Source organism: Periplaneta americana, chromosome 2 (assembly GCF_040183065.1).
Source record: "Periplaneta americana isolate PAMFEO1 chromosome 2, P.americana_PAMFEO1_priV1, whole genome shotgun sequence".
Taxonomy (NCBI): Eukaryota; Metazoa; Arthropoda; class Insecta; order Blattodea; family Blattidae; genus Periplaneta; species Periplaneta americana.
The window spans coordinates 19,027,352-19,051,448 of NC_091118.1; the positions used below are offsets into that span (position 1 = coordinate 19,027,352).

At 34.3% G+C, this 24,097-nt stretch overlaps 1 protein-coding gene across 1 annotated transcript in view; it reads left to right on the plus strand.

The window, feature by feature from the left end:
* Nucleotides 1-7,204: 7,204 nt before the first annotated feature.
* The window catches only part of LOC138695356 (zinc finger protein 84-like), a 50,392-nt gene continuing 33,499 nt past the window's right edge, over nucleotides 7,205-24,097 (plus strand). The window contains exons 1-6 of the mRNA XM_069819776.1: nucleotides 7,205-8,977; nucleotides 11,236-11,396; nucleotides 14,257-14,394; nucleotides 15,478-15,682; nucleotides 23,204-23,298; nucleotides 23,400-23,537. The gene's annotated coding sequence lies outside the window, so the exon portion shown is untranslated. The remainder of the gene's footprint in view (nucleotides 8,978-11,235; nucleotides 11,397-14,256; nucleotides 14,395-15,477; nucleotides 15,683-23,203; nucleotides 23,299-23,399; nucleotides 23,538-24,097) is intronic.

The window sequence follows — 24,097 nt, forward strand, 5'->3', positions numbered from 1 at the left end:
TCGTGATGTGTCTAACATGCTGTGTCGTCACGAGTAAGACTAATACATTCTTCAGGTTAATTTTAATATTGAAACATTTAAAAGACATTAATAAGAAACTCTTTGAATTTTGGTTACATTTTATTCGTTTCACTAAATTAAATCTAAATAGACAGAGCAGGACTTCTATGATGCATAGCGACAATTATCAATAGGTTTGCCAGATTTCCGATTTTTGTGGGAATTTTCCGAAGTTTAGAGAATTTATTTCCCGCTTCCCGATTTGAGATATCACTTTCCCACTTTTCCCTTTTCAAGTTTAAATCTTTCTAAAAGATGAATTGGAACAATTTTAATTTTTTTTACGTTTGGTATCATGTGACTAATGGATTGTAACCTTGTCTTTGTCGCGTCTTTGTGTTTCTGTTGTGTGGTCCAGGTAATAAACCGTAAATATAAAGTAATCGATGTTTTAATTATAGTCTAAATAATTAGGAAAGCGTAATTCTGACGATGAAAGATCCCTCATTAAAAACAAAACAAAAAAAAATAAAAAACACGTGTTTATTTAAAGAGATGGAAAGGTGTGCATAATTGACTTGTGCCTACGCGGAATAACCTCACTGACGTTCACAATTTATTAACCATAAATGTTGAAATAGGAGGAATAGATGCGCCACTGTTGTAAATGATATCAGAATTGCAAATTTCTTGCAGTTCAAAAGTGGACTGTCAATATTTTTAATATAAAAAATTATATCTCACTGTAAAGGTAAGAGTTCACTACATCGTATCGCACGCATCGGACGAATCGCACGGATCGGAAAAAGACAATCTTTGCTGTAATTGTTATGTAACCGCGTTCACTACATCGTATCGGACGCATCGCCTCTCGGCAAATCCGTCCACGTTTCTCGGATGAGCAACTTTTCCGATGCGTGCGATCATGGCCTTCTTTAACTCATCAATTTTAATTGGTCAACTGTTACTATTAGGCCTATGTTGTGCCATGTTCAGTGTCGCGCCAAAGTGGCAGACGGAAAACTTATTTCGCTTGTAGAAAATTGCGAAGAATTATATAATTTGAGGTGTTCCCATTACAGTAATCAAGTCGTTTCTTGCAAATACATTATGTAACCAATATTTCTTTCGTTTCTTCCTCTTCAATTAAGACGCATGAAGCAATTACAAATTCTTATTCGCTAACAGACGTAATTAATAGATCTAACCTCAACTCCTTTGCTTTCAGTAATGTCAATATCGTACGACGTCATGTTTTAAACAGCTGATAGAGAATCCGTTGAGGCGATGAGATGAAGCCGTTACAGTGAACGCACTGCACTTAAAATATCCAATCCGTGCGATTCGTACGAGCAGTGCGATACGATGTAGTGAACGCTTACCTTTAGGAGATGCTAAATGTTCGAACATGAGAGGGGATATCAAGATACTAAGAAACTTCGCCCTACTCCTTAGGCATCCAGCAGTACGTGGAAATGAAGCATGTAAACTACAATAACCGAGTCTGTTGAAAACCGGTCAGAGAACGCAGTGGCGTACGCAGAATTTTGTCGACGGGGGGTTTGTTATTATTAAAAATTGTTTACAGTTTTCATTATCGATATTTTAAATTTTGTGTAGTATTATTATTATCATTATTGTTACTATTATTAAAAATATGAACTGTCAAATGCACAACACGTTAAACGAACGTTTTACAATAAAGTCAGAACTCACACTAACGAACGGGTGAATATCGACTCTTAAAATGAGTTTAAAATCAACAATACACAATATTTAATGTCTGCACAGCAGAACTGCCTAAACAATCTTTTCAATATGTTTCACAAGTTAAATTTCATGTTGTGTCGGCTTCATTTTATTACAAGATCGGTATTAGGCGGTAGGGCTCTCTATAATTAAGATAGCATTGTAATTCAAACATGCCGCAGAGCCCCAAGCATAGGGATTATGTTGGAGGAAAGGTAGGAGGACTATGCCGTATGTCGATGTAGATTTTGTTACTCTGACAATGAAAAATTAGAGAAAGGAAAACGATTATGGATGAAAAAATATTCAAATCTAAATATGTAATTTTTTTATAAAGTTAAAGAGGGGGTTCACACTCAGTACGCCCCTAAGAGGCCGTATGTTCCGTTCAAGTTTGCCGAGTCTCTGTAGAGCCGAAGCTTTTTTTTTTTTTTTTTTTTTTTTTGTTAGGACTTTTGCCTCCCTGCAACTGACGTACACCTAACGTTCAGTATCGGGGCCCAAAATACGCAGTCTGGCAATATATTACAAATTGTCTAAAATATCGGTTGAGTAAACCGTCTAAATAAGAATAACCTTAAATTTGATACTGCAATAATAATAATAATAATAATAATAATAATAATAATAATAATTTTTCTGTGTACGAGATGTTTTTTTTATTTTTATTGGGTTATTTTACAACGCTGTATCAATATCTAGGTTATTTAGCGTCTGAATGAAATGAAGGTGATAATGCCGCTCAAATGAGTCTGGGGTCCAGCACCGAAAGTTACCCAGCATTTGCTCGTATTGGGTTGAGGGAAAACCCCGAAAAAACCTCAACCAGGTAACTTGCCCCGACCGGGATTCGAACCCGGGCCACCTGGTTTCGCGGCCAGATTCGCTGACCGTTACTCCACAGGTGTGGACTATGAGATGTTACTATATAAACTTTGAGACTGAGTTACTTCCTGAAGGATTCTTTATTAATGAGAAAATTGAAAGTATTTTATTAATCATTTCAAAGGCATTTGGTCAACTAGTAGCCCTAATCAAGAGGCAGTATTGCAGATAACAAAAGTGAAGTAGGCCTATATATGTAATTGAATGCCAATCTTTCCAAAGGGGGTGAGTACTCATTTTTCAAATTTCATTTCATTCAAACTAAATGAGGTACATTCATATGAGAATATCATGCTAAATGGGCTCTGTTGTACCTGAACTGCGACTCATTCGTCCGCCAAAAGATTATGTCGGAGATAGGTACCTCAACATGCGTTTGGCAATGTACTTAATATCTCAGAAAGTTGTTTTTTTTTGGTGATTTGCCCCTTTGGAAAGATCGGTCTTCAATTTTCATTGCATTCTCTCATATTTTAAACCGTTTACCTTCAGTACAGTCTTGTTCAGTACCATCCTACTTTTACATCACAAGGCAATGACAAGCCTACGTAACCGGATGCATTTCCTGAGGTTTCGTTATCTGCTCATGATGTCATGTCTATAGTACAGTGTGATTCCCTCGCTAGAGGCATCAAACTTTTGCCTATAAAACTGTCATTTACTTAAAGCTTGTCTTAAAATTTTGTATGCACCTACCTTCAACAATGTAAAACAGGATCTAACCCCTCGCAGTAGAGTTGGACTCTTCCAGTGACCTTGGTTGATTTTTGTTTCGCTACACTGCATTTCGATAGTGTTGGCTCGAATGTTTAGGGATTAACAATGTACACGATCGAAGAGGATGTTTTCTTTTTTGTAAATACTGGAAAATAGGTTCATTTAAAGTATTTCAAAGGGCATTTCAAATTAAATTTGGTGTGAGACGCAGGATTGCCAGACGTCCTGGATTTTCAAGGATTGTTCTCGATTTTAACGGTGTGTCCCGTGTCCTGAATTGAGTTATATTTGTCCAGGAATGTCAAATAAATTGGAAAAATACAATTTTTGCCCATATATAATAGTAATTTATGATAAAAGTTCTTGAATTGGATAGGATTTTGACAGGAGTGTAGGTTTGAAAAACGAGGCTTGCCGAGTTTCTAAAATACACGAATGTCAAAATACAACTTCACGAATGTGTACCATACAGTGTTATTTTCTTCGATAGACTCAAATTATTACTTCACGCACACTTTTCTTACTTCACTCACTGGTGTTGAAAAGGCTCACTTCACACAGTGTGTGAAATTGCACTTCACGCACTATCGTAGAAAAAATTATTTCTAAAATTCCTTACTCATTTTTTTCAACATCATCGTTAATGCTGTGTGGCACCTCCTATCCGATTGCATTGAAATAAAGATACTACTGTAGTAGGTATGTATTAGGTATTGTACATACAGTATCTTTATTCTTTACTGTCTTTGGAAGTTGATTTATTATTAAAGTATTTAAAAACTATATTATTAATTTTCTCTTTAGGCCAGGCTGCAATATGTCCATTATTTTTCCTGACTTTGAATAATTCTAAGGAAGTCTCATAATGTAGTAGAAATATAACAAAATTAAAAGTTTGGGCCCTGTATAATTAGTTGAAATAAATAAAATGAATAAAATCAGTTGTATTTCAGAATGAATTAATTAAAATGTGTAGTCACGTTAAAGTTTGTAGTATTATCATTTATCACCTGTCCTGGTCCTGGTGAGACGTGTAGTATGTATTGTATCCAGAAATTAGCAAATGAAAATGAAAAAAAAAAAAAAAAACATATAAGTTTTTTTAATAGTTACCCATCGTAAAATAATTTTAAAAAATATAGAACATAAAATGCAATTCATTTTTATAGACGAAAAAACATGTATTTAATTCTTTAGGGTATATTGATTCCACTGTGAAAATTTCAGAAAGCTGACTTAAATATCATGTCGAACAAAGGAGCTCAGCACGTAGGCTCTGCCGTCATACAGAATCAAGAGGAGTACTCCTCTTGTACAGAATGTTGCGTGATCAAGGTCAGGGAGACGGATGTTTGAGATTAAAAAAATAGTGAATTTAATTGTCATACCATTAACTCTTTTAATCAATATGTGCATCCATGAAAAGTCCTTTCCAGATTGCTTGAAACTTTCTAAAGTAATACCCATATACAAACGAGGTGATATAAACGCAATGTCCAGCTACAGACCTATTAGCCTTGTCCCAAGTTTCTCAAAAATTATTGAATCTCTCCTCTACAAGCAAATGAATGAATGGTTCGTCCAACACCAACTTATCTCACCTAGGCAGTTCGGTTTCCAAAAGAATAAATCTACAGTATTAGCCCTGGAATACCTGGTCAAAGAAATCATTACAGCATTTGAAAACAAAAAATGTGTCTCTTTAACACTGTGTGATCTTACTAAAGCATTTGATTGCATATCCCACGATCTTTTAATAGCTAAGTTACAACACTACGGTATTAGAGGAGAAAGTTTAAACCTTATTAGATCTTATTTAAAAAATAGAAGACAAATTGTTAATATATCAAATAAGCTCTCTGATGGTCACTAATGGAGTTCCTCAAGGCAGCATATTAGGCCCTTTTCTCTTTCTTGTATTAATAAATAATTTACCATACAGTTTGCCTCAAGATCTAATCATGTATGCAGATGATACCACCTTAATAACATCTCACTCAGATCTTAACCAGTTAAAGTTGTCACAGATGAATAATCTTAACATAGCTAAGCAATGGTTTCACTCAAACAAGTTAATGCTTAATGAAGAAAAAACCCAGAAACTAATTAGGCCTCCCCAACACACTAGATAATGAAATATCTTATGTTAAACTGTTAGGTTTTTATTTGGATCCAAAATTAGGATGGCACAAACACATAGAAAGTATATGTACTAAATTGTCGAGGGTAATTTTTGTTTTTAGGAAGTTAAGGCCATTGGTTTCAACAGAAACTCTCAGACAGGTATATTTTGCACTGTTTGAATCTCACATTAACTATGGAATTCATATATGGGGAAGTGCAACAGGAGTCAATAGCATCTTATTACTACAAAAAAGAGCACTGAGGGTAATATTCAATAAAAATACCAAGGAATCATGTAGACCACTATTTCTAGAGTTAAAGGTAATGACAGTTTACAATCTATTCATTTACAGAACCTTGATATTCCTCAGATCCAACATAGATCTTTATCAGACTAGATCAGATATACATTCCTTCAACACTAGAAATAAAGATAAATTTGATTACACAAGGTGCAGATTGAGTGTGAGCTCAAATACCTGCTTTTTTAATGGCATAAATATATTTAATAAGTTACCATTGGAGGCGAGAAAGTTACAGTACCAATAAATAGGTTTAAGTCCTGCATACATAGATGGTTGCTGAGCAGACCTTTTTATTCAGTGAATGAATTCATGGAGTGTGATGTAAATATTGTATTTTAGAAATGTAACCCTTTGTTTATATTTTAATTTGTCTCTTTGTATTTTAATTATACCTTTTGTCCTTATATAAATGTGTTAACCTACAGCATAGCATACTCTGTTTATCTCCCAGTGTTTGTTTTGTTTATTTCTCAGTGTTTGTTTATTTGACTATGTATGTTTATTTGCTTATAATTATTTGTTTACTTGTCTATATTTATTTGTGCTAAGTTTGTTTGTGCATGTGTGAGTGTATGTGTGCGTGTGTGTGTATTATCGAACCTGACGATGTCATATCCAGGCCTTGTACACTGGTTTCTGACAAATAAATATTATTATTATTATTATTATTATTATTATTATTATTATTATTATTATTATTACTAATCGTTATGAAGTCTCGCGAACGCTGCCGCCGCCACACATAGCAAGCGATTTTCAACCGTCGGAACAAAAATTAATAATTTTATTAATTTTTCTTATTGACAGGTTTTTTTAGATGAAGTTATAAAACTTGGGAGATGGATTAGGAATGAGATTTTCTTTAATACGAATGGTATATAGTATATATTAATAAAATCTAAAGTCGTTGTAAAAAGGTGTTAGGTGAATATTTTATTAACTCCATATTGAATTGTCCGTACCAGGTGATTTTTTATTTTTTATTTTTTTTTTTCAGATCTTGTATGAGTTCTTCCATTGATATTAAGTCTATACTCCATCATCATCTATTGTATATATTATGTTGTCTTGTTCCTCTCCTTTCCATACATTTTTGTAATATTTTTCCCATTATTATATTGGAATAATATTTAAATCTATAGTTTAATTTCAATACAATGAAGTGATGAAAGTTGTTAATTTCACAAGTATATAAACATATCATTAATGATTTACAGTGTGGTATTCAGTAATAGTGGAATGCCGTAGTTTAGTGAGATTATTTGCTGTTAGATGTTCTCTCGTAAATAAAATATACTCATAACTGGTAACAGTTACGTATTATATGTTTTTCTGTCATATATTCAATCATTCATCTTGGATTAAAGTTTGAAACAAATAAATGGAATTCACTGCAACATGATCCTTATGGTGTTTTAGGACTTTTATGAGCAGGACATTTACGTGAAAATAGGATGCACTGGTGGTGCCTAATGAGCAAATAGTTCATAAATATAGAAAGTAGTCTCTGCCTATTTTTCACGTTATTTTATTTAAATATACCGGTATTCATGTTTCATGTGGTATTTTTGAGTTCATATCGCGCCATCATTTCTGTAGAGGGCTTCAGTATACTCAAGCAGGAATTTCTTAACTAATGTAGACCTATTGTATAGTACGGTATGTTAATTTCATAATTTTGTTACAGATTGTTATCTGCTGGCCAGCAGTGTCTTAAAATGCTGCTTAGGTACTAAATGTTTTTGGCTATGAAGTAATTATTATGAAATTTCGTACCGTGCTTAAATATCGGGTCTTTTTTGTGGTATGAAGGATTCTAAACTTTTTAAGCATTGTGTTTAGTAAATGCGATGGACGTTTAAGTGAAATGTGGTTATTCATGTGATTCTTTTACGGATTCTGATTTGTAAATCGTAATATATATTATATATAATTCGTACGAATAAATGAGAATAAAGAAAATGACGTTGTTTATACATTTCCTGTCGTAACTGTGGTAAAAGTGGCTAATACGAGTAAGAATGGCATGTGAAATCATGAACAACGATAAGACAATAGTAGGCCTACAGTGCTTTCATTTTCTTTAAGCTTGACACAACTTGCAATAAAAGTGCACAGTAGTTACTAGGATTATCAAAGTCGAAAAGTTTAGTAAGATATGGAGTCGATTTGTACAATTGTTACTGAGTTCGAGAAGGAAATCATAGCCAATATGCCTCTTCCTCCTGCCTCCTCGGGTAAGTTTTCTCTGGGGAGGCCAGGTGTCTTAACAGGCAATTTTACCTTCGCTCTGTTTCAAGATTCTGAGAGGGCTATGAGATTTCTGAGAACCTCCAGACTCATAAAATCGCAGATGGAGTGCGAGAGGTGCAAAGTCCAAATGAAATTGGAGAAAACTAAACGGGTGAGTGACGGAATGCGGTGGTATTGCCCGAATTTCGTACAGAGGGAAACGGAGCCCGGCAAGTATTCTCGTGTCCAGTGCAAGGCCTCACGCTCCATTCGACACAACTCGTGGTTTTCCAGGAGCAGATTAACATTGTACGAAGTGCTTAGCGTCACAATAGACATTCTCCTGAAGATTCCAACAGGTATAATTATTGATCAACGTGGGATATCGTCAAGGACGCACGCCGAATGGCTGAATTTTTGCAGGGAGACCATGTACAAATATATTACAGAGAATGGAATTCCGATTGGAGGACGTGACGAGATTGTGGAAGTAATTGAGTGCAAGATTGGCAAGAAAAAATACGACGTAGGCCATTACGTAGAGGGGCAGTATGTATTCGGTGGCATGGAAAGGGAGACTGACCGCTCGTTTCTAGTTCCGGTTGTTAATCGTTCCTCCGAAACTTTATCTGAGTTAATAAGGAACTGGATTCTTCCTGGAACAACAGTTATTAGTGGTTCTTGGGAACCCTGTCGCCATCTAGGTGAGACTGAATGCAAGAATTTAGAAGTCAATCATTCCATTACATTCGCGGCCCGTGAAACAGGTACTCATACAAACACAGTGGACATCATCAAACACGTGAAGGCCAGTGTCGCGAAATGTGACACTCAGGTGGATTTTGTACTGTATCTGGCTGAATACATGTTCCGGAAACAATGTGAGGCCAACGGTGTTCACGTCTGCAATAAGTTCATGGAAATTGTTCGTATGATGGATTGGTGCAATGAACATGATTCTTGCTGTAAGTAAAATAAGTACTTTTCTTAGTAATTCTTCAGAAGAAATGAACCACCGCATCACATTCCCTCCACCACAAGAAAAGCATTCGGACGATGCGAAAAGAGGGTACTGTCCAAATTTCACGAGAAGATACCTGCGAGGGGGGTATGGTCCTTGCGGGGTAAGAGGAGAGGTTCAACTAGTAACTCAGCTCCTCTGAAGGAGCAGGTGGATGGAGATGGTGTCATTGGCCGGCAGGGACAAACAAAGCATAGTCATTGGCCGGCTGATTCCATGTTGGGGAGTTGGTTGTAAGAGAAGGGGAAAAACTCACATTCCTTGCTCGTATCTTCTCCTGAAGTGCGGACTTAGTTGTGGGACGTGCGAGGGCAGCCATCTGTAGGGAAATTAAGGAAGCTGGTGTAGGCTTATAGATGGCACAATGGCCCAAGCATCAACTCTTACTGAGAATAATTTTATGATTTTATTCATCGAATTTCAAATAACTTTTCTCGAAATTTGCTGTACCATCTAATCCTCTCATTCGAACTCTGGCTGCTTCAAATGAAATCGATTAAACTGATGCCTTCAATAAAAGAATAATTAAGTTAAAACTGAAAGGTTTGCAGCATTTTCCTAAATCTCTTTGAAGTTCATTAAGAACGGAACTGCGGTAGGGGAAGGTATCCCCACCCATGCTGCTTCTCCGAACACAGCAGCTGCTCTCTCTATGTCTAATGTGTGCTGTCTCTCTCTATCCCTCGCCCCAGCAGCTCGATCCCTACTATGTGCCTTCGACACCTCGTAACAGAACACTCACATGGGTAAAATTACTATAGCTTATTCATTAGTATGTCCATTCGACACGTTATATTTTCCCTTAAGAACCTTAGGCCTATATACAAGGGCCGTCCAGGAAGTAAGTTTCCGTGGCACCGTTTACAGAAAGAAAACACAATTTCATAGAAGATTTATTGGGATAGATACAGCAATTTTTAAACTCTTTTTCAACATACTCACCAGAATTGAGACATCTGTCATACCGTGGGATCAAATTTTGTATGCCTGTGTTATAGAAATCAACTGCCTGGGATCAGAACCAGTGTGTGACAGCCGTCTGTTGATCCCATCATATGAAAAATGTCTCAATTCCAGTGGGGAATATGTTGAAAATAGCTAAAAAAAATTTCTGTATCTATCCCAATAAATCTTTCCATTAAATTGTGTTTTCTTTCTATAAACAGCCTCAGGGAAACTTACTCGCCTCGCATAAGGCTGTAACTTATGTAAAAATTAATATCACTATAAAAATAAAACTATTTTACATTGCCTTATCTTTTCTCTTTTCTCCATTTCCTTCTCCATCTTCTCTTCTTTTTCTCTCTCCCAGTGATGTTCCTGTAATCAGATCATGGGGTACATAACAACGGTTTGTTATTAATTACTTAGGTCTACCTGAGTTAGACTCGACCCATCATCCCCTGGATATAGTGACCATTGGCTTATCTACTACACCACCATGATCGATGCTGATGAGATCAGAAATTTTTCTCGTATGTTGTCGCCTCGAGAAATCCAGGGAGTAATGGAAGGGGTAACATTATCAAAGGAATAAAAGGCAATTATGGGCAGTAAGATGAAAGGATAAAATTTACTCACGTATTTTGTATAATGTAGGATTGCTTAGTTGTACGGAAGGATAATAGGCCTATGTAAACTGAAATTTTTCGATTCTCTTGTAATTCGCCCTGGACCTCCAGGCAAAGTGGATTATGGAATCATGTGTTGGATTTGAATGGCGATGTATATGTGTTTGTCATGTATGAAGTGAAGTTCAGAGAAGGGGGAAATCTTGAAGGCTCATTATAGTGGAACTAAAGGCGTGCTCAACAATATACAGATAAATATTTTTCAATTGTTATGTTGAGAATATTTACAAGCGGAAATTAAACGTGTTTTCCAGTGTATAGACCTCACATAAGGCATAATTGCATTAAAAATTGTGCCTCCTTTGATTCACTTCTTCTGAAGAATTACTGTATTCCTTTTCTAGTTTACTTTACTTTAGATGAGTGTAGTTTGCAAGGAAAAGATTATCTTTTAGTACTAGTATAAATAATTGTAACAAAGCGATGACAGAAATCTAGAATTCGAATGACTTGAGCTGCTAAATAATCTAGTAGTTTATACAGAAATATTTATCAGCCCATAATTGTATTAATATTGTAATGTAGGTGAAATATTATATGCAAACAATCAAATTTCAGATTTTGTTTTCAGTTCTAATGGACGTAAATAGCAGAGAACACGACATGGATATAATGGCTCCACAGAATGGCGACACAGTTGTCATGGACATCATTAAAACTGATCCTGAAGCCGGTCCTTTTCCTTCACAGAATGAAGAGACAAGTGAAAACGATAGCAAACCACCAGAAATGGTACTGGTAAATGATTAAGTGATTTGTGGTTTATTGTTTTATTGTAGAAATTATAACTGGACAGTAGGGTAATGCAAATGGGATTCAAGGCACGAGTACGCTACATAAAACCTGTCTTAAAATACTGCAGTGAACTTCTCATAAGTACAGCTTTCTCAAACAAAGAACTTCTTGAAGGTACACAAAATCAAGCACTACGACTAATAACCGATACTGTCAAAACTTCCCAATTGCAGTCATGCAAAATCTAACATCAAGTAGACCACTTTTGTTACCGGTAGACTTAGAAATGCAACCTCTCTTAGCATATGAAAAGTTGCTAACACTCCCAAATAATAATAAATGGCACAAATACAAAGTTTCAAAATATACCATGAAAACCCAGATTGTATTCATACAGGAAGAACAAAAATTGGAAGAAACTCTAAACTATCCTTCTGAAGTGGAAAATTTTATACTTGTTAAGAACCTTATTAATAATAGTGTAGTAAAATACTAATTACCTTCATTTGAATTAAAATTTTGCCAAAAAGAAATACATACGGTATTGAAGAAGCCAATAAAAAATATCCACAAAATGTATGACTTCACAGATATGGTTAACTCTTTAACAGATCATGAAGAAGGAGCTGGAGCTGGTGGAAGCTGCTAGGTCTTCTCCTTTTATAAGAATGTGGGCAGAAATACAATAATGAGATCGAAATCAATTTTACATTTCTGTATTCATTTCTCTGGCTAAATAAATGTACTAGGTCTAATATAATTATTGCATTATCAGATTCCGAGCTGCTATTCAGTCTTAATTGTATGCCCCAAAATGAGCGAGAAAAGAAAAATTCACAATATGATTAAACAGATATAAAATTTACTAAATCACTATTACTACAATAAGGTCCAGCGCACTGCATTGTTAAAGGTAATGAAAAAGATAATTTTCTAGTAAAAATTTTAATACGAATCAATAAAATGTAAGATTTTAAAATAAAATTTTCTCTAAATTACAATCAAAATTTAAAGCTTAAAATAGAAAAATCAAAGTGGATAAGCCTCTTGAATAATACAAAATCGATTTAAGTCTATAAATATTGTGCTTTAATAATTATAACTAAGTGTAGTTTATCTTTTATATATATAAACCATTGGAGCCAAAGACGAAAAAAAAAAAAATTTTGAAGTCCAGCAAATATTTAGAAAGGTGATACTTGCTTGTGATAAGGAATCACAGAAAGGGAAATTTACTCATATTATAAGACAATCAAATTTACATATAGCTTGTACTCGTGTATATTATAGTACAGTGAAACCTCAGTAAGACGCTCTTCAAGGGACCGCAAAAAAAAAAAAAAAAAAAAAAGTATTAAACGGAACTGCATATTAGCGAGAGTGGGTCATTTTTGGATTTTTTTAAATTTTAACACAAATGTATGAATCAGCATAAAAATTTGTTGAAAAAATTTAAGGATTAAAAACTTTAATTATTCAGGATAAGATTATTTTATTTCCTTTTCTTTCAGAAAATGTCAGAACAAATACACTGTCTTCTCAATTAAAGTGCCCCTTTATTAAAAAAGTAAAAAAGTGTTTTCTATCTTGCACTTGACCTAGTACTATGAAGAATTGCATTTTCCACACGATTTAAATCGAAAGTGACATCAGTAATTTAACTATTAGAAACATTAATCAATCTATGAATCACAGACAGTACGCAAGGACTTCGTTGCGAGAAGGATTTTGGAATGTCACCGATCAAGTCTTCACTGACAATGCGATTTAAAACTGATTATAAGAAGGACGGGCTCTGAATACAGTAGACTTGCAGGTACTGAAGGGTCGCATTCCATTCTATTGTATTCACCGAACAAAGACTCCTACAAATCCTTGAATATGCGGGCATTAGCAGTAAATGTATTAGTCCAGGTAAATTTTCTCACTAACCTTTAAAGTACGATATTTTAGAATTTTTAGCAGATGAAATAGTGTAACGTATTAAGTGATGGATTTTACATGGTTGTATATAGGGATGTTAAGGGATCGGACAAAGAGAGCATATATGTGGGATAGCATAACAAACAGTTGTGTATTATCGGGGTTTCACTGTATTTTATAAATATTATCCTATGTATTGGAATTATTTCTTCACAAATTTGTCCATTGTGCAATTTTCAAGAAGAAATGGATCATAATGATCTTCAGTGATGTGCAGCCTTTCCTCTAAACCCACTGTGTGTGAGAAATATTGGAGAGCAAGAGAGTTAATGGCTGTATTGCCAAGAACTCAGCATTAGTTAACAAAATATTAAACTACATCAAGTATTTTGTGAATGTCTAAATTATTCTTAAAAGATCAAATTCTTCAATAAATCTACTATTAGAAAATTAATTTAAATTACTTAAATGGTTTGAAAATAATGGAATAATGATTCTTGTAGTAATGAAAATAAGTTACTTTACAATAAAAGTCTATTATACTATATCTACTATGTGTTAGGTGAGGCTACTAATATTTTTGGGATGCTTAGTTTTCACATAATAATAACATTCGGCTACTAGTATAGCATCATGTATTCCTACCACTAGCCATCTCCTGAGCTCCTGACCTGAAAAGACAGTGCATATTGTAAATGGTTTCATGTATGCCATAACAATTCAAGAAAACCAACCATAAACAGTAGCACCATTTGCAGCATGTTGATTAATCTGAATTTCTGTGAAATACTAGAAAGTATAATGCCATAGTATGTGTCATCCTTTTGATATGCATTCTACTTTTGGATTATTGATGTGGTCCTCAGAACCAGGCTGGGGTGAGGGGGACAGAGGAACAGGATTAATTAATTTGTTTATCATATATGATACACAGGTAAGACATTACTTGGAAGTGGATGTGGGTGCTATAAAGGCTGAACCTCCAGACCTGAGTTGTGATTTCACTTCGGAGATAAAATGTGAAGAAAATTAAGAAATCAGTTAATCTCCAGCAGTGAAGAATAAATTTGAGGTGAGTTGCGCTGATCTTACAATACTGCAAGTTCTAAATTGTTACTTTTTTCATATCGGTAATGGCGTATTGAGACTAAAGGTCAGTTATGTAATTTGGTGACATTATGACTACAGATTTTATTCAGAAGGAGTATTTTTTAATATTCCAGCACACAGTATGTGTGGGTTCCTTAATGGTAGAGGTCCTGTTTAGAGAACATTTAATATCGATGGTGATTAGGTAAAAGGGCTTAACCCTCATTTTGAAATGTGACCCTTTTTTTTTGCTGTAATTAGTGTAATTGAGGACCGTTTTTGCCAAACTTGCTAACTGAAAAAACTAAATTTTACAGGAGAGACAAAACACTATAGTAAGCAAGTTTTGCTGTATCTCTCACTTATAGCAGAAAGCAAGTTTTGAAAAAACGATTACACTTTGAAACATACAATGAAGAGAAATAACCCAATTTTACTAAGACACTTTGAACATCATGTAGAGGCCTGCCTTATGTTAACGAATCCATCAAAATCTCAATTTTGCAAATTTTGCAGTTAGCAAGTTTTGCAAAAACGGTCCTCAATTAGTTAAAATTTAATTACAAAACTCGTAGATATGTTTTTTGACGACAATTATATATACATTCATAAAATGTAACTAATAATAATGGGCTAAAATTTAATTATAGCTGTTTCTGAAAATTTTCTTTTGAGGGATAAGCCCTTTTATCTGAACACCGTGGATATGTAGCATTATATGATCACTGGACATAAAAAGGCTGTAAGTGCCAATATTGTTGAAAATAAGTTTTTTGTTTTATAAGGTTTGTGTCCCTTGCTCAATCCACTGAGAAAAATTATAAGTTTTATAATAATTTTATTTAGTGCCTAACTTCTTCCAAAGATTACAAAATGTGTGATGTTACAATATTAGTTGCACAAGAAAGCTCTGTTTTCTATGGTTTGTCTCTTTGGCACTTACAGCCTTTTTTATGTCCAGTATTCATATATGATTCGTCTTGGATGTTGTTTGTGGTTCATGGTGTAATTGTGTTATTAATGTTCTTCTTGTAATCGGTGATTCTTTTACTTCTTTTACTTACAGGTTTTTGCAACAGCTTTTCCATGGATTTGGGAGTAAAAAAAAACAAGACATGCAATAAGTTTGTAGAGTGCTACAGTGCAGCCAGATACATAAGCAAAAGCATGCCGAAAAATGTAGCCCTCTAGATAACACTTCTGATGACAAATGTGTAATAATAATAATAATGATAAAAGTGCCCAAATATACAGAATCTTATTCTCAATTGGTTAGTCTTTGGTATATTTCATTGTCAATTTAATATTGTTTTAATACGGTGATGTATCTGTCACATGTGTGATCACATGGCACTTAGTGATCACATGCAGGTTTCATTTGGTTTGTGGAAACTCTTTTTTTACATGAATCTGGTGGTAACCATGCACTATAATCTTGTGAACACATACCTAAGTCCCTGGTTGGTTTTGCTCCCATTTCTGTTGGTCACTGCGTTAGAACTCTAGTTTGATACCTTAATTCATTCTGCAAGATATTTCTTGAAGTTATTTGTATATGGCAAGAAGTATTTCAGTTATATGCCCTGGATGAAAAGTATTTGCTAAAGAACTAACTTCTAATTCATCTCTTATATCCTGATTTCTACAGTATATAGTCTAATCTGGTACAGAGTTCAATGGATCCTAAGTACGTATCTCAGTTCCCTTTCTTGTATTTTTGTTTTATCTTTGATGAATGTGACCAAGTTTCACTTCCAGAAGTTTTACATGTATTGCTATACAAGGCTTTCATTTCAAAACTTTCCAGTCTAAATAACTAATTATTTAAATTGAATTAAATTTAAACAAAAAAACTTCGTCAATTTAGATATTGAGGGGAAAGTCTGAAACGAGGCTTAATTGAATTTTAGATTTCATCCCATACCCCCAGCCTCCCACACTTTGAAATTTCAAATGGCATCCCTGTATTTTTATGCTTAAATCTAAATCTGAAAGAACATTCAATTGTTTATACACCTCATTCATTTCATCTTTCCTTTCCTTTTCTTCTTATTTCCCTTCCCTTCCCTTCCCTTCCCTTCCCTTCCCTTCCCTTCCCTTCCCTTCCCTTCCCTTCCCTTCCCTTCCCTTCCCTTCCCTTCCCTTCCCTTCCCTTCCCTTCCCTTCCCTTCCCTTCCCTTCCCTTCCCTTTCCCCTTTCCCTTCCCTTTCCTTCCATGCCACTTACTTACTTACTTACTTACTTACTTACTTACTTACTTACTTACTTACTTACTTACTTACTTACTTACTTACTGGCTTTTAAGGAACCCGGAGGTTCATTGTCGCCCTCACATAAGCCCTCCATCGGTCCCTATCCTGAGCAAGATTAATCCAGTCTCTACCATCATATCCCACCTCCCTCAAATCCATTTTAATATTATCTTCCCACCTACGTCTCGGCCTCCCCAAAGGTCTTTTTCCCTCTGGCCTCCCAACTAACAATCTATATGCATTTCTGGATTCGCCCATATGTGCTACATGTCCTGCCCATCTCAAACGTCTGGATTTTATGTTCCTAATTATGTCAGGTGAAGAATATTTTATTATTTTATGAAATTCTGTAATGCAATAAATTGTAAAACTATTTTCCTTTAATCAAGAATGTTCTGTCTTATTTTATCAGAAAATACAGATTACTTCAATGTCTATTTTATTTGTTGTTTACAAAATTTCCAATAATTGTGTGTGCTGTGCTGAATAGGCCTATGGCATACTGTCCAAGAGAATTGATATAAGTTTATTTTTTAATTATCTTAGATTGAGATGGAATGGTAGTTTGTTGTACACACAAGTTCCTGATAAGCCTGTGAGAATATAAATGAATATCATATGTTGCTCAGGTATTGTATCTGTAATGATGAGAAATTCTTTAAGTTCTGGTAATGAGTATCCTGATGTAAAAAAAAATAATATATGTTTATTATATGGCACAGATAGATTATTTAATTTCTTGAATATTTGTTTGCTAAGTATCTGGGGTAGGACTGAATTATTTTTAATATTCTTTTTGTAAGATAAATGCTCTTGCAATTTTTGGTTTCATTCCCAAGACAGGAAAATCACATGAGAAAACTTAACATACACTCTATAGTAAGTGCTATGTTTAATGAGGTCTGAATTTATCAGTAAAACTATGGAGGCAACTCTGATCAGTTTAAAATTCAAACCATTCAGTACCCACGAAACATAGGCGGAGATATAGGATGTGTAAGGGTCCCCCAAGTCAGAGTGATATAGGTTGTTCTCTCTCCCTCTCTCTTTCCCTCTCTCCCTCCCTCCCCATCCCTCTCCTCCCTCATCCCTCCCTCCCTCCCCTCTCTTCCTCCCTCTCTCCATCCTCTTCCCTCTCCCCCTCCCCCCTCTCTCTCTCAAAATTCTACGAATTAATATGAAAAATCAACGTTTATATGAACATGTTTCTAAGTAGGGCCTACAAACATTCATTATGTGACTTATCTTTTTATAGTTTGGATAAAGAAGAATTGGGACAACCTGGAAACATTTTCTAGAGAGAGTTCATTCAGTTGAATACAAATAAAAAAATATTGATCACAATTTGCATGTAGTGTTCGTAACAGAGAAATATAATTTATGTTTTGACAAATATGTGCTACTCTTGAAATGCTATTTCGATATTTGGACAGTAGTATATTGCTAGGAATAGGATTTGTACTGCTGAACATAGTTCATGTGACAGTGAGTTCACCAAGATACTCATTTCTTTTTTAAAAGTACGGAACAAAGTCGAAGTAAACCTATCAATAGACCTAATAACGAAGAACCTGCTAATATTGCAGATAATAGTGTAAGTGCTAGTGACCATACAAGTGATAACAAATGACGAAGTGGACAAATATGAAGTATCCTACAGAATCAGTGTTGGCACAGCTCTCTAGTTCACAGAAGGATCTTAGGATCTTGTTAACAAAAATCGACAATATTTATTTGATATAATTGATATTTTGCTCTACTTGGCTAAGCAATGTACCTATAGTTTTCAGAGACATAATTAAAGTTATTTTTTCATTGTATATATATATATATATATATATATATATATAATTTTTTTGTCCACTGCTGCGAAAAAATAGTTATCATGTTTGACTGTGAAACGAGCGGTCCCGGGTTCAAATTTCCGTTGGGACAAGTTCCCTGATTGGGTTTTTCCCAAGGTTTTCCCCCAATTGAAGCAGAATTGCTGGGTAACTTTCGGCATTTTACCTCAATCTCATTTCGCCATCATTTATTCAAATGCCATTGTCATCATTACCGTGGTCCGGGTTAAGTTCATGATACAGCGTGCTATATTTGTACAAGAACTCTACTGTTCGGCGACAGAAATCATTCACAGAACAGGAGTGGTAAGCACAATAAGCTTCAGACTGCAGTGCAAGTCTTTGAGACCCTGTCCTGTAAATATATATATATATATATATATATATATATATATATATATATATATATATTCGTATTTGTTTTTTTATGTGTGAGGGCGCATTTTATATGTTCGTGATAAGAATACGTAGCTAACTATCTATAAATTAGCTTATTTTATCGTTCTATTGTACCCCTCCCACCCCCAAGGAAATCGTTGTCTCCATCTATGCCATGTAATATTACGAGTTTATGTCTATTTTAGTTATATGTGTAAAATTTATGTAAAAACGTTATTTCCTTGAGAGGATTCCTTACTTCGCAAATACAAGGATTATTTCATAAAGTAGGCATCTCTTTTGCATTAGTAATATCTGGTCTTCGGAGTGGGATGAATGGATCACTGCACAAAGATCCATAGGCCTACATACACTCTGACTAAAATAACTTGGGGAAAAAAATCTTTCGAGCTATAAGAGATGTTCTAATAAAGTATAAAACGTCTTTGATTCTAACCTTAGTTTGATATTTTTGTGGGAGTATAAAGGTATAAACAGCAGTTCTGTAAGGGCTGTGAAGTGAAGTTTCTGATAAATGTTAGTTCGTTAATTTTACCAGCTTAGAGTAATGTTGTCAACAAAACTAAGTTACATTTTTAAGTAATAATTACAAAAGGCATACTTAAAAATTATAGCGTATATAGGTACTGGTACGTACTTATTTTTATTGTGTAGGAATGATTTTTTTAATATATATTTTAAGGCTCCCATTTTGAAAATATTGCAGGAATTTATTTGATGCAAAAAAAAAAAAAGTCGTATCCTGTTCTACCTGCTGAGTTGCAAACATTACGAACCTAAAAGAAAATGGTTTGTAATATGACCTTTTTTAAGTTTATCGTCCTGAAGTGACTAAAATGCATCATAAGAACAGTGCAAAATAATCTTGATTTCATTGTCGTATACTCCACTGTGTCTTGGACCGAAATAAGTTGTCCATAGGTCGAATATATTGAATTACGTTCGTAATCTAGATAAATCCGAATTCCTGAATAAAGTAGCCTAGAACTAGTGGAATTTCTTGCCAAATTATATATACAGAGCGAACCAAAGTAATGTCATTAATTTCAGGGGGTTATTTGAGATATTTCAAGCAAAAACGTTTCATATAGGGTTACCATCCGTCCAGCAAGAGAAGGACATGTCCTCTTTTTTTAATCATTTTATCCTGTCCGGCAGGCATTGAAAAAAAATTGAAATGTTCGGCAGTTTGCATTTCAACTAGAGTTAATATGAATAGTGAATAATGTGCGATATTATGCATATAATATCTAAACAAATGGTGAAAATCTATGAAAGAATTTAACTGCTTTCAATGGTTGAAGCTGGAGCACATAAAAAAACATAAAATATGATGACGTATTGACATGCATTGAATTCTTACACTCTAAAAATGTCAATATTCATGATTCTAAGCTATTTTATCAATTCTGCAATGTACAGAGCTATGCCAATCAAGTTAATTTTGACAAAGATTTAAGTTTTGATAAACAATGGTGCAGATTCTTCAATTCTAATAGTTCTGCGAGCAGTGAAACTTTCTCAGAATTTTTAAAAGTATGTCAATTCTATTTCTCTATTCCAAGTCACAATGGAAGTGCTGATAGAGTATTTTCCCTAATATCTGCTCAATGGACAAAAGAAGGAAATCACATGCTAACGGAGATAGTCAGAGGTATCATCATGGTGAAATATATTCCAAGGACATGTTCTGTGCACAGTTCCATAGTTCTTTGCTACAAAATAAAAGTTTGTCTCTTCAGGCTCTTCTGTTCCACTGATAAGTACAGACGTAATATTGATCCAGCAACTAGTGAGAAAAGTGACTAAAGTGAGCCATTATTTTTATCTTTAATTTTGTTCATACCAATTTCTAAAAAGTCCTCCTTCTTCAGCAATGTCCTCCTATTTCAGATTCCATGTCCTCCTATAGAATTTCTTCTCATGGTAACCATAGTTTCATACAATTTTGCTTGTTTTTTCTTTCGTTTCGAGATAAAAATTGTTTTATATGAAACATTTCATGTATTTTGGGAAAGCCATTGATTTAGTTCCCAATATGCTCGGTTCAGTTTAAGAGCAGTGTATTATGATAATAAATTATTGAAAGAATTTTAAACAGACCTACCAGTGAAGCATGGAACTTCCATCCAATGTTATGGCTTGTAAACCCGTGTTGGCGTCTATATAAGCATATATTCTATTTAAAGACTCTAAAGGAGGACCTGATGAAAAGGTTACTAAAAGACTGGAGATTTATCTACACTAGGCCTATACTGCGTTCCATAATATCTGACAGGCAAAGTAAACATTGCTGTCGGAGGAAGGGAGAAAGATAATTACTACTAAACGAATGGCAGAGGTCGCATCTCACACTTAGTTGGACGGTTTGAAGTGTTGTACACTACGATTATTTAGTCCTGACAGTCGCCAGCCATGTGCGCCTGGGTCAGGCGAGTCCATTAAGTTACCGCCAAGGGATGTTCAGGTTAGTCTGTCGCCTGCAGTCAGAGCAATCGGATGTCACGCATGCGGTGTAGCGTTGTGTTTCCAGTACAGTTAAGCTGTACTGCATTCCTTTACCGATCGCTCGCCCTTATCTCTATTCCGAAACTCTTCCCAGTACTCCTATTACTTCCCCTCTTTCGCGTCGCTGAGCTGTCAGGACTAAATAATCGGTCTGTACCTCCGCCCAACTTCAAGATAAGTCTGGATGTGACCTCTGCCATTGGTTGAGTATATAGTAGGTAGCAATTATCATTCTCCCTTCCTCTACAGGCAATGTTTACTTTGCCTGTCTGACATCATGGAATGCAGTGTAGCTATGAGGCAGGCTAACTTCTTACTGGAGAACCGAAACCTAACTTAACTAACATATTTTGTATAATTTCAATCTATTAATATTTAATTTTAAGATCTGTATGTACTCGTAACTTAAGATTCGATTTTTATGTTGAAAGTATTTGTGGCTGCAAACCAAAACCACGTGTTAATCGCTATAATATACATTTCACACACACCAGTAAAGTAAATGAAAATTGTGCCTTCCTGGGTGTAGCTTTTCTAAAGAATTACAAAAAACTGAAACGACAATACGCTATGTTAGTCTGCTTACATTTTAACTACTCTTCAAGCTGAGCACATCAATCAAAGTGACTACAACTGTACTGTGATTACCAGAGGAATGGTTTCTATGTAAATACATATTTACTAATAAAGCTAGTATCAATTATAATTTGCATTATCTTTATGTTTCACAATGTGTAGAGTTAAAGAAATGCTACTTTTATTTTCCACATTTCTTCATATTTCAGAGTTTAGTACATATTTTAATTACGGTAATTTCTATGTATCTAAGTTATTTTCCATATTTCATATAAAAAGTCCATATTATATTAAGCTTAACAATAAAATAAAACTCCATTAACTTTTAAAAAATACATCTCAAGAATGGAGTTTTAAATATTTTCAGTAATTCTTTTAAAATCAGAGTTATTTGAAAATTAACAGTCCTCTCAATAATGGGAAAGCAAGTTAAGAAACTGTATTATTTTAATTTTGAAGTTTGTATGTGTAGCTGCACAACTCCATGCCAGTCAGAATACACATTGGTTCAGTTCTGTTAATCATTCTATAAAGACAGCAAATATGCCAAAACCACTTTAAAATTAAGAAGTTACATTTCAGGATTTAAAGATGGTTTATCAAATGACAGTAAAATAGGCTATTATTTTGAAATTTGGTCAGTGTGCAGTATCCTCTACACAAAAGTTCCTGGTGCCACAGCATATTCAAACCAGTAAATATCAGGCTAAGTTTCTGGGTTTTTTGAGAAATATTGGTACTCTAATGTAACGTTGTTTTAATTTTTGTTTACATTTTTGACCAGAATTAAGATTTTGAGTGCGGTCAAACTATGTAACCAATTTCAATGTACTTTTCAATATTTATTCATTATGATATGATAAATTTACATAAAAATTTCATGTAGATAATTATCTTTGATATTTCCAGAGAGAAAAAATAAAAAGTGTGTATTATGTTGAAAATGTAGAAAAGTCACATTTGAGTTCCCTTAAATTGACTGAGTGTATTGGGAATTAAATGAAAGGCTTTTCCAAAACACGCTCTGAAATGTTTCGTATAAAACAATTTTCATCTCAAGAAGGAAGCAAAAACGAGCAAAATTGTATTAAACTTTTTTGTATGAAATATCTCTAAGAATAACCTATGAAATTAATGGCATTACTTATGGTTCACTATATATATATATATATATATATATATATATATATATATATATATATCTTTCTTTCAGTTATCATGGACGTAATTAAAGTAGAACCTGGGTATGATCCATTGGAATTAAAGGATGAAGTGATACTTGGACAAGAAGGAAAGCGTTTATCAGAGGTAATTAATAATATGTTGAGTAGATCTAGGTATGATTCCATGATGAACAGTTTTTTTTGTGATGAAGATAATTTATTTGTCTGCCGTATTTTTTTACACAGGAAGACCATTTCTTTGGAGTTAATGTGAAAGAGATCAAAGTGGAACCATACAATGAGAGCTATGATGACGCATCAGACGTCACATGCAGAGAAAATGAAAGTTCTGGTACATTTTATGTGGTGAAGTGTGAAGTTGAGGTGAGTTGTATTGAATGCTTGTGCTGGTACTTTAATAGATTAGATTGTTTCCCTCGCACAAGAAGCCTGAATTTCCATGTAGTTAGCATTTAAGTAAGGCAATGCATAACTTTTGTGTCAGTTTCTTTACTTAAATTACTCTGGACAAAATAAAAAGTACCAATATACAAATTATTTCTTTATATTGGTATTGTTCAACATTACTTTGAAGCTCAGAACAAATTGAAGAGATAGATGAATTAGCATGAACACCCCTTATATTTTCACTACATTTGTTACACTTTCGTTAATAGCCTATTTACACTTATTGGTTCGTACTATGAAATAGAATAGAATGTTTTATTTTCGCTGGCAGAAATTGAGATATAAATCCTTTTTATTTAGTTTCATTATTGATTCAGATCTTGTGAGAAGAAGAGAGATGAGATAGTGCAATATATTTTTATTGGTTTATTTTATGACGCTTTATCAACTGCGATGTTTATCTAGCGCTTAGTTGAATGAAAATGATAATCCCAGCAAAATAAATCTAGTATTCTAGCGTCGAATATTACCCAGCA